The sequence below is a fragment of the Macrotis lagotis genome, chromosome 1 (assembly GCF_037893015.1).
Source record: "Macrotis lagotis isolate mMagLag1 chromosome 1, bilby.v1.9.chrom.fasta, whole genome shotgun sequence".
Classification (NCBI taxonomy): domain Eukaryota; kingdom Metazoa; phylum Chordata; class Mammalia; order Peramelemorphia; family Peramelidae; genus Macrotis; species Macrotis lagotis.
In genome coordinates, this window is record NC_133658.1 from 61,384 (window position 1) to 72,722 (window position 11,339).

At 45.1% G+C, this 11,339-nt stretch overlaps 1 pseudogene; it reads left to right on the forward strand.

Annotated features, from left to right (window-relative positions):
- Positions 1–8,522: 8,522 nt before the first annotated feature.
- LOC141512533 (dehydrodolichyl diphosphate synthase complex subunit NUS1 pseudogene) lies at positions 8,523–9,768 on the forward strand (annotated as a pseudogene).
- Positions 9,769–11,339: the final 1,571 nt, after the last annotated feature.

Sequence of the window (11,339 nt, forward strand, 5' to 3'; positions counted from 1 at the left end):
TGGGAGTGCAGAGGCAATGCCAGGAGGCATGCCTGGTGAGTTTTCAGAGTGTGGAACAGCCCCAACTGAAGCTGCCACTGAAGAGGCCAACCCAACACATGAGAAGAAAGAGCCTTCCATACAACTTTCCACAAATGGCAGGACTTCAATTTATAACCAAGGAGGAGTCATCTAAAAATCACATTGAAGCTACTCTGCCAATCTGTGCCTTCTGAGTACTTGAATGGGAGCAGAGGGAGAGAAGTGAACAACACCACAGTCTCTCAGAACTGGAACCAAGGAGACTGGCAGTCCTTGTCTTGGAAAAGAAAATCTATTTAAAATTGGCATCCTCAAAAAACAAATGACAGAGGAAGCAAGTAGGAAGCAAGAACTCTGGGGTGACCTGGCTGGAAGAAAACCACTCTAGTCTGGGTCTGAACTCAAATCTATCAGAGACAGCTCATAACTATCCAAGCTTTAGCTTAGGCAAAGGTTCAAAGAGCCCTCTACTCATCAGAAATCCTCACCCTCCAAGCAATCACCACCATACATTTTATACTAATATGAAAACAAAAGATGATATTCAATAAGTTTGAATTGAGGTTTTTTTTTTAATTTTGAAAGGTATCATGGTACAATGGGAAGAATCCTGGGACCTGGATTCAAATCTCAGCCCTGGATGACCTAACAGAAGATTCCTAAACATTTCAGAGCCTCCATTTCCCAAGGGAGCTGGAGAAGGGCTTAGAGAATCTCAGGCCAGAGAGGTGGGAGGGTCTTTCACTTCCTTTGTCCTCATCCCTCTGGATCATTGTGGCAGTCATTGCTTGTGGTGTGATCTGGAGGACCTGGAATTCAGGGAGGTGGACTGGAAGGGGTCACTAGGCAGCAGGCACCATGGACTTCCCTTCCTCATCTTGAGCCTGCCCTGTGAGGACCTTTGCTTGGCCTTCTTCCTTGACTAACTAACAGTCTCCCTGTTTCTCCTAGGTTCAAGAAAAGATATCTTGTTTCCTATAAACCTTAATATTCCTGAACATGTTAGTCTCATTTTGCTGATGAAGAAACTGAGGCACAGAGAAATTCAAGAAAGCTCTCAGAGTCACACACCCAAGGAAAGCCAGAGTCATGGCTTGACCTCAGGCCTTCCCTCCATCATGGTGCCTCTCATGCCCAACACAGCAAATCCCAGCAATGTCACTGGTTGAAGTTTGGCATGATTCGATCCATAAAGGTCTGACCCTGAAACTGTCCTCCTGGGTCTCCATTTCATCCCTTAAATATTGATACCTCATTCTGCAGTTCTTCCTCTCCTGATAACCAGTTTCAGAGCAGAGAGCTCCCTTATAATCTGTCCATATGATTGGGATTTTCTGACAAAAGCAAGCACAGGTCAGGAGGGGAGAAGAGGCATCCTTGGGGCAAATATCCATGTGCTTCCCTCACCTGTGGGTGTTGGCAGCCAGGGCAGGCCTGAAATCACCCACCTGACCCCATCCAGAGGGAGGGCTCTATTAGGCCAGCAGGAAATGTCATTTCTAGAGGATCATGGGAAATAAAATTGAGGCTCACTCTTCTCCTCAGCAGCAGAAAATTGGTCTAAATTTCAAGGTATTGTGGAGACTTCGTGAAGTGGGGCCTTGGACTGAGAATTAGGAAGACCTGAGTTCTAATCTCATCACAAACATTCATGGTTTAGGGACCCAGAGTAAGTGTTCTTCTCTGTCCTAATAGCCCTTCCCTCCTTGGACTGGTCTCCAGTCACATGAGAGAGACCCTCTTTCTCAACTACTCTGTGAAGCTTAGAGATCTTCTGGCTGTTGTTATCGCTTTGAGCACTACTTCCTGTGATTCTGTAGTTTCCTAACAGTCATTCTGTCATCCTGATACTCATGGAAATGTTGACTTTCATCCCACATTTTCAGAACTGTAAGAATTCCTCCCAGTGTGGAGGAGGCCTTGGAATAAAGCCAGGCTACCCTTGTTTCAACTTAGTTGTTTATTTGGAAATTAAATATTCTCTAGGATTTCTCTGGTTTATTTGGGTTTATCATCTGTGGTGGTAATTGCCTTTTGTTTTGTGCCTGGGGAGTGGGTAAGGAAGATTTGTCCCTATCAGAATAGCATTTCTTTTCTTTCAAAGGGCCAAGCACTAGATTTGTGGGGCATTTGCAGCACCCCATTGTTTTAGTTGTATTTTGGGGACCCTCTAGTGTGATAGTAATGTGGGTTTTCCCTAGAATTTGGGATCTTCTCTGGCTTGAGGTGCTCTGACTCAGTTTCTGAATTTTATAGGTATTTGTTTTAAATTGTGTTTTCCATGTGAGTTCTCAGCAATCTTTGCCTGGTCAGGCTTGCTGTCCTGTTTCTGGGTTCTGACTGATCAACTTTCCTCTTCAATTCCCCCCTTTTCAAATTAAATCTTTTTTCTTTTCCAAAACACAATTTAGTGCCACAGGACAGATTTTCCTGAAAATTGTGTTGATTTTGAAGGAGAAAAGGGTTTTATTTTTCTCTTCCTAACTTTTGTAAGTTAGGTCTGATTTGCCTGACAGGATTTTGTCTGTTTGTCTATCTGTGTCTTTCCATCTCTCTTCCCTTTCTAACTGAAGAAGTGAGTTTCCTGGCTGAAGAATTGCTGTTTGGGTCTGGTTGGTTGGTCAGCTTGTGGCCTCCTATCTCTCTCTGAAATGAGCATGATAGTTTATTCTTCTATTTCCCCCCATCTTTTAGCTTAAAGGGGGGGAAATTAGATTGTTCTCTTAAAATAAAACTGTCTTGTTTTTCCTTGGCCCAATGAGGTCTTAAACCTCTCCCTCTGTAATTATCTCTCCTCTTTATCTCTCTTTCCTTCTCATTCACATTGGAGATTTTCTCTCTGGCACCTCTCAACTCTGTCACTCTAAATGTAAAAAAGATAGCAGAGGCTAGCTGCTATTCTCAACTGAAAGTGAGTTTAAAAGAAAAATATTTAGATTTAATTGGATATTTTAAAGGGAACAAATTATGGATTTTTTATGGAAAATGTTCAGTTTATTTGAAAGGTATATTGTGGACATTTAGAATTTGGAATACAAATTATATGAAACTCAAATACATTTTTTAAATTGTATTTTAAATTTTAAAAGAAAATGTCTTCTTCCATAACTTGAAAATATTTTGCTGTTGGATTGTGAATTGTTTAAGGGATATTTGCATTATAAAAAAGTTTTAATGTGATAGATAAGCTTAAAATATGTAATTACTGTTTGCCTGTAAAAATAGGAACTGTTTATAACCATATTGCTAAAAGCATAAAAAATATAAAAAGGAATGTTCATTAAATAAATAGTCTAAAATATAGTTAAACAGTAAATTAAAACAATCAAAAGGAAACTTGTAAAATAGATTTTGAAGGACTTGGGAAGAGAATAGAAAAAGTTAAAAGGAAAATATTTGGCTTCAGAATAAAGGACAGAAGTTGAAAATCTTACTCTGATATTAACTGAAACTGAAGAAAGAAAAGTTAGGGGTTTTTTGTTTTGTTTTATAGGACAAAAAAGAGAGGAATGTATGTATAAGAAGTTAAAGCTCTATAAACCCATATTTGTTTAGAAAATTTTAGTTCTGAAGTGAAAAGAAACAAATTCTGTCACTTAATAATCATATTAAAGCTTTTCAGTTAGATAACCATATATGGACTGATTGTACATGATTACAAATATATTAACTTGAGAGGATTTTCAGTTTTAAAGCACATAATTATGATCCTGTTATATTGTGATAGTCCAAAATGTTCTAATATGAAGAAATATTGGTTAATTTAAAGTTTTAATGTAGGATAATTGCCAATGATAAAGTTGAAATAAATTGGAATTACTGAGTGAATTTTGTCATTGAGGGTCTTCTCTTTATTTTAAGCAAACATCTTTCTGTTTGTAAGGGAAAGGAATACTTGGGAGAATTCTGTGGGATTAATTTATAATACTTAAAATAATTTTATACTGAAATAAATTTCAGTTTTAAATCTTTATTTTTGCATTAAAGTTGAATAATTAAGAGATGTATTACTTTATAAGTTCCCAACTAAGGTATTGTTTAAGGTTTTGTGATTGTACTTTTAACATCAGGAATATTTGTTGGTTTTAAGAAAGAGGAGCACTCTCAGAAGAGAAATGTTTTGTAAAACTCTTCCTACTAAGTTTTCATTTCTGTAAGCTAATTCATTACAATAATGTGATGGTATTTCTTAGCTGTCATAGAAAAGTTTCTCTTTTTTTCAAGGTTACTATATGTAAAATATTTTGACATTGGGTTAATATCAAAAGTATTTAAATTGCAAGTAGAAAGGGTCTTGCTGTTTTAATCTAAATTTGCTACATTCCATAGCAAAAGGAAAAGTTGCATAGTTTGTACCATTTGTGTAAGATTACATTCTTGAAGAATCTCATTTTCTTTCTGAGAATGAATATATTTAAATAGAGGTAAATGGGAGCAGCTAGGTTGTGTAGTGGTTAGAGCACCAGTCCTGGACTCAGGAGGACATGATATCAAATCCTGCCTCATACCCTTAATAATGACCTAGCTGTGTGGCCTTGGGCAAGCCATTTAACCCTATTGCCTTGCAAAAAAACCCTAACTAATCTTTAAATAGAGCTAAGAAACAATTTTGTTGCTTCATTTTCAAAAAATTAGTTTTCAGTAGGGAAACATGTTTAGTGAAGGTCAATAATTCATATCACCATATTTGGAAGTATCTTAGGTGTGTTACATACAGGAACACCTGAATAACTATTTGCAAATTATTTGAAAGCCATCTAAAATTGTTCTAATTGTTTTAAAGGGTTCTGGAAGCAACGATTTGTTGTTTATGTCTATTTGAATATGGAAAATATCTGAAACTATTAATAGAGAAAATTGTTCCTTTTGAATCTGTTTCTATATGTAAATTGGAACGATCACAGTTATACATTCCACATATTTTAGTGTTTTCTTTGAAATACGTGTACCTGTGCAACATGGCCTACCAAACTCCAATGCACCTGGATCTCACCCAGGCTGTGAACACCAAGTGCCTGTGATAGGCTGAGAGCATTGTGGACACATATAAGACCTACCTGGAGGAGAGGTGCCGGGAAAGGAGTGTGCACAGCACTCAAGACTCCAGGCCAGCACTACTTCACCTCCCTTGCAGCCTCAGCCCCAGGCTCCTGACCACCCCCCCATCCCCAGGGAGCCCTTATGCCTCAGGGCCTGGATGGTGAGTTGTTCCTCCTGACCCCATCTGTCCTTGTTACCCTGGATGGGAAGGGAAAAGGGAAAGCCTGGGTGGATCCAGCAGGTGGTCCTGGTGGCCCCAGACTCCTGGGAGCGGTGCACGCGGACCTCCAAGGCCCCAGAAGTCCGAAGTGAACCTGAACAGCCCCCGAGGCTACTTCAACCAGTCCGGGGTGGGAGGGGAGAGGAGAGGCTGGGTCGGAGCCCGGGAGGATGCGGCTCCCCCAGGGACACGGGGTGGGGCAGAGGCTGGGGACTACCTGGCCCTGGACTCGGAGACCCGGAGGTGGAGGGCGGCGGTGCCCCAGGCGGAGCTCACCGAGCGCAAGTGGGAGGCGGGAGCTATGCGGAGACACCGAAAGCCTACCGGAAGGGGGAGTGGGTGCAGTGGGTGCAGAGTACCTGAAGATTGGGAAGGAGGCGCTGACCAGCACAGATACCGCTCGTCCCACTCCGGAGGACGCGGCACTCAAGGCTCCCGAGGCCCTTCTCCGCCCCTGCAGCCTCAGTCCCAGCTCCCGACCCGCTGGGATCCCTGGAACCTCAGGACCTGGTTAGTGGGGGGTTCCCCTCCCCCCCCCCGGCAATGTCTCTGACTGTTGCCCCCAGACCCTCTGCCCGAGTGACCCCCCTGACTTGCCGGGCCAGGACTTTGACCCCTCGGAGATCTCTCTGACTTGGCTGATGATGGGGAGGAACATCTCAGGACACAGAGTTCAGTGAGACCAGGCCTCGGGGAGACGGGAGCTTCCAGAAGTGTTAGGGTTAGGGGTGCCCCTGGGCCAGGAAGAGAGCTACACCTGCCAAATTCAGTACCGAGGCCTGGCTGGACCCCTCACCCTGAAATGGGGTAAGGACAGTGGGGGGGGGCTGAGAGAAGAGTAGAGAAGGTGGTGTGACTGGGGGGGAGGGAGGGTGTGCTGGGGAATGGCTTAGTCAATCTCTAGCCAGAGAGGTGAAAGGGCCTTTTTCACTCCCTTTTTCCCCTTTTAGATTCACTGTCCTCCTCTGCCTGATCACTGTGGGTGTCCTTGCTGGGCTCCTTCTCACTCAAACGTCCCCTTGACCTAGAAGGTTCTTCTGCCCCCAAGTCTCCCATTAGCCCATTTTAGGGACTGATAGACCCTAAGATTCTAGAAGAATCTAGAAGACCAGATCCAGGAATAGCTCACCTTTTTCTGGGCCCCCCCTGCAAGTTTGACAGGCTGGCTGAGGGGGGGCGGGGCTGCTTCAGGCTCAGGACCCAGATGAATATGGGGATTTCTGCCAAAGTTGTTGAGTGGCCCCAGCAGGTGGGGGAGGGTGATCTGGATCTCTCTTGGAAACCCATGGTTGCAGGACCCAAGGGTGGGAAGAGCCCACTTTATGGAGCTTATTTTCTTTCTTCCTCCAATCTAGATGCTTGACTGGAGGGAGGGGAGCTAGGTTCAGGCTACAGATAAGTGAAGGGTTGACATGGAGCATAGACGGAAGGGGCCAGGCTGTGGTAACTTAGGGACATGAGAAAGGGGAAGACAGAGGAGAGACTGCCCCCACGAATCCTTCCTTGGGTTTCTCTTCCCTTCCCTTCCCATCCTCTGGTTCTGTGGGAAAGTATGTCTCACTGGGGTGTCTTCCTCCTTTGTCTCCAAGCAACGACAAGACACAGGGGTCAAATGTCTCTCTCTCAGCCACAGATGAGATGCTGGGACCCTGGAACAAGAGAAGGGCTGGTATTAAGCAAAGATGTGAGTAGTTGGGGTGAGGATGGGATGGGTGGTGAGGCTAACCCTTCAGTATGATGAGAGGCTTGAGGCTGGAGGGGACTCTGAGGATCTCCCTCAATCTGTCTTCAGTTTGAGATAACTGTCTGTTATGGACCTGAGAAAGAAAGCCAGGCTCCAGTTCTCACTTGTTCCTGCTGTCTCTGACTCCTCTCTCTAGCCTGGGCTCTCTGATCCTCACTGGACTCAACTGGTCACACCCCAGACAAGAATCCTTAGGGCCCACACCCCACATCTAAGGGCTCCCCCTCTTCATCCTCTTCTTTCTGCCTGCTTCACTTAGCAGGGAGACACCAGCAGCAAGGAAAGGCCAGAGCTTCATATTAGATATTGCACTGATCTCTGGGAGCTTTTTTCTGGCTGTAAAAACTTTTCTAATGAATATTTTGGCTTGAGTCTATAGCTTTTCTCTCAATCTCAGTTGGGCCTTACATGTGGGTGGGGCATTTTGCAGGATGGAATGACAATATGGAGATATTATGACCATATGAAAGGGAAAATAAATGTTTGAAGAGTTCTAAGAAGTCTTTTGTTTATTAAGTCTGGAATTGTGGTGGGTGGAGGAAAAAGGGGTACTAGGACCCAGAGGGGAGGAAGCCAGGTGAGGAACGGTATACTGTTCATAGGTAGGGTACAAATGTTTGCCCTGTACCTCTGGGGGCACTTGTGGACTTGTTCCAAGGCTTGAGACAGAACCCAGGCTGACTCCTTCTGGAACTGGCATGATGCCTAGGCAGGCTGATGATCACTGATAGGTCACTAGATCCCAGGTCCTTTCTCATCTCTGACTTTCTAAGAGTTTCACTTCTTTCTGTTGTCATTTCCTCCCCCACCGGGTGGGTATGTGAATGTGTGTGTGTGTTTGTGTGTGTCCCTGGTTTGTTTTTTTTTTTTTTTTTTTGTCATTGCAAGAACCTCCCTAAGGGTTTCGGCTCAGGGATCTGTTTGGGGCTCTGGCTAGGGGGCCTGGGCCTCCATCTCTGTGGGTGATGGCCACTACCCTGAAGGATGACCTTGTCCCCTTTTAGACTGCCCCAGGGTGGAGGCTTCTCTTCCCCTCTGAAGAAGGGGAGGGTTTCAGTTTGTAATCATTGAAGGAAGGAATAGCTAGTTTCTAAATAGAAAGAAGTTCCTGAGGCGGGAGGCGGCGGCGGGGGAAGATGGCGGCGGGGGCGAGGTGAGGTGTTGGCAGCAGCGAGGGGCTCGGGCCGGGGGCGGGGGAGGAGGACATCCGGAGATGGCCGGCGGCGGCGGCCAGCGGGGATAAGCGGCGCTCGGGGCGGCGGCGGCGGGCCGCGGGCTGAGCCGGCATGACCGGGCTGGACGAGCTGGTGCGGCGCGGGCTGGACGAGCTGGTGCGGCGCGAGCTGGTGCGGCGCGGGCTGGGCCGGCATGACCGGGCTGGACGAGCTGGTGCGGCGCGGGCTGGGCCGGCATGACCGGGCTGGACGAGCTGGTGCGGCGCGGGCTGGGCCGGCATGACCGGGCTGGACGAGCTGGTGCGGCGCGGGCTGGGCCGGCATGACCGGGCTGCACGAGCTGGTGCGGCGCGGGCTGCACGCGCTGCTCTGCCTCCACCGCACGCTCGCGTCCTGGCTCCGCGTCCGCTTCGGCACCTGGAGCTGGATCTGGCGGCGGTGGCGCCGCGCCGCCTCCTCCTCGGCTTCACGCTCCGCAAGCCCCCGGCGGCGGCCCGGAACCACCACCACCAGCACCACGGCGACGCCGCCGCCCACCCCCGGCTCCGCTGGCGCGCGGACGGCCGGGCGCTGGACAAGCTGCCGCTGCGCATGGGCCTGGTGGTCCCGGAGGAGGGCGAGCCCAGCTTCTCGGACATCGGCAGCCTGGTGGTGTGGTGCATAGCCGTGGGCGTCTCGTGCATCAGCGTCTACGACCACCAAGGTATTTTCAAAAGAAATAATTGCAGACTGATGGATGAAATTTTAAAACAACAGCAAGAATTACTGGGCCTAGATTGTCCCAAATACTCACCAGAGTTTGTGAATAGTAATGAAAAAGAAGATCAAGTTTTAAATTGCCAATCACCAGTGAAGGTGCTGTCTCCAGAAGATGGAAAAGACGATAGTGTGAGAGCGGCTCGAGACTCCTGCCAGTGAGTAGCTCAGCAGCAAAGGAGATCCACAGATATGCATGTGAATGTTTTAGACAATTGACTTAGTTTGAACAGTTTCCCTGATCCCGACTTAGTACTGAAGTTTGGTCCTGTGGACAGCACATTAGGACACCTTCCCTGGCACATTAGATTGACTGAGATGATCTCTTTGCCTTCACACCTAAACATCAGTTATGAGGACTTTTTCTCTGCCCTCCGTCGGTATGCAGCCTGTGAGCAGCGTTTGGGAAAGTGATCGTTGATTGCACTGCTTGAATTCAAGCTTTTGGAGGAAAGGACCCAAGGGATTCTGATGTTTACAAGCACCTGTGATCAATTCTGTATACACCCAGTTCACAATCCTCCTCATAATTTATCAACAAACTCAAAAAGTGTCTTACTTGAGAGTGAGTGTGTGCGTGTATGTGTGTGTGTGCATGTGATTGTGAGTATGAAAGTAAGTTTATAAATGGGAAGTATTGGAGAAGGAACTATATGGACCCGCAGCTTTGAGAAAATAACATTATCCAAGTCTGAAATGTAGGCTTCTCAAAGGCTTCATCCTCAATCTCTTCCCTATTTTTGTGGGGAGGGCAGAAGAGGGATGATTGAAGCGATTTGGTTATTGTTTGGGGACTTTGAGGAAGGGAGGGGAGAGGCAGGGTTCGGTGGGTTTTTTCTAGTGACCAAAATTTTAAGTTTTAAAAATAACGTCTTGATTGTATTAAGTGGAAGCATTCTTAGTTTGAGAACTCTCCAGCCTAACAATTCGGCGTGTTGCTCACATGTTATAAGCATGCACCTTTGCAGAAAAGAGGGAATTTCACCTGTCATCAGATGTCCGTCCATTCCTGTCCCTTACTGCATCATGAACTGACTGGGTCACTTTAGAGCCCTTGACCTAGTGTGCTTGTTTATGATATAGATTGTTTTGCTTCTTTGGAAATGAAAGATTGAAAATTTCCTACAATGTTTTCCAAAAGAAAGTACTGTCCAGAAATGAAGGGATAGTAAGTTCCCTGGGACTAGAGATAGCAGCTTTGGCCTCTTCATGTTTTGGGGGCAATTTGTTTTTAAGCAGCAACCAGTGTTTATATTAGACCAAAAGTGTCTTAACTGTCCATTTATGATGAGCAAGCAAGTGAGGGAAGTTAACAAAGGCAGCTGGTTATCTCCTCCAGAAGTGATCCGACATTTTCAGAACTCTTCCCTCCTTGGAGCAGCATATTTAAGTTCCTTTGAATGGAGCTATAAAACAGAATTTTTATATGGCATTAATTGGAATTTTTAATTTTTTTTTAAGGATTGAAGCCTCTGCAGGGAGTTAAATATAACCGAAGTCTACAAAAAGATTGGATCTAGGTTTTTTGATGAGAAAAAATAGCACTGGTTCCATTTTAGTTTTAAATCTATGAATATCCATTTTTTTAGGCATTTAATAATTGCCTCTTCCCTCAGTCCTTTTAAATTAGGCTTAAGTCACTATTTGAATTTGCTATGTTAGTTTTGGAGAGAACCTATCTACAAGTGTACAATATTTGCATTAGAATTGGGCATTTGGAATGGGGTTATTATTTAAAATTTAGGTTTCAGAAGCCTGTAAAGTAATAGTTGAAGACTGGATTCAGAGAGCATGGTCTGTAATTATCCATCAAGTTCTGAAGCTATGAAGATTAAATGTATTTCAGCAATGGGTAATGAAATCCCCACATATGATTTTGAAACTACACTTGAAATAAAATCCATTTAAAAATTGATATAAATAAAAAAGAAAGAAGTTCCTGCCCTTTTTCTATCTTACCAGGGTCCCTGCCCTCTACATGTTTAGAGGCAGCTTATCCCTCTCCACCTGTAACTTACCTGCTCCCCATTTCTCCTTTCTCCTTTGGAATGATCCATGCTGCTGGCAAAAATTGCTTCTGTCCTAGTATTGTTTTTCCAGAAAAAGAGGAATGTTTTAATGTTGGATATTTCTCTCCCATCTTGTAATCACTAGCTTAGCTTAGCATCAGACAACTTTTTGTTCTTCTTCCAAGGTCATCCTAGTTTGTTCACTTGTTCTAGCCTTCCTGCTTGAGTGACTTTCCCATTACAATTATTAATTGTCACAGAATGGTGGAAGCAGGCAGAGACCTAGGCCTTATTATCTCCTCGTTGATATGTGAGAATGGAATAGAAACCTTTTCTAATATGTCAGGTCACTGTTAGTGCCAAAGAAAGCTGAG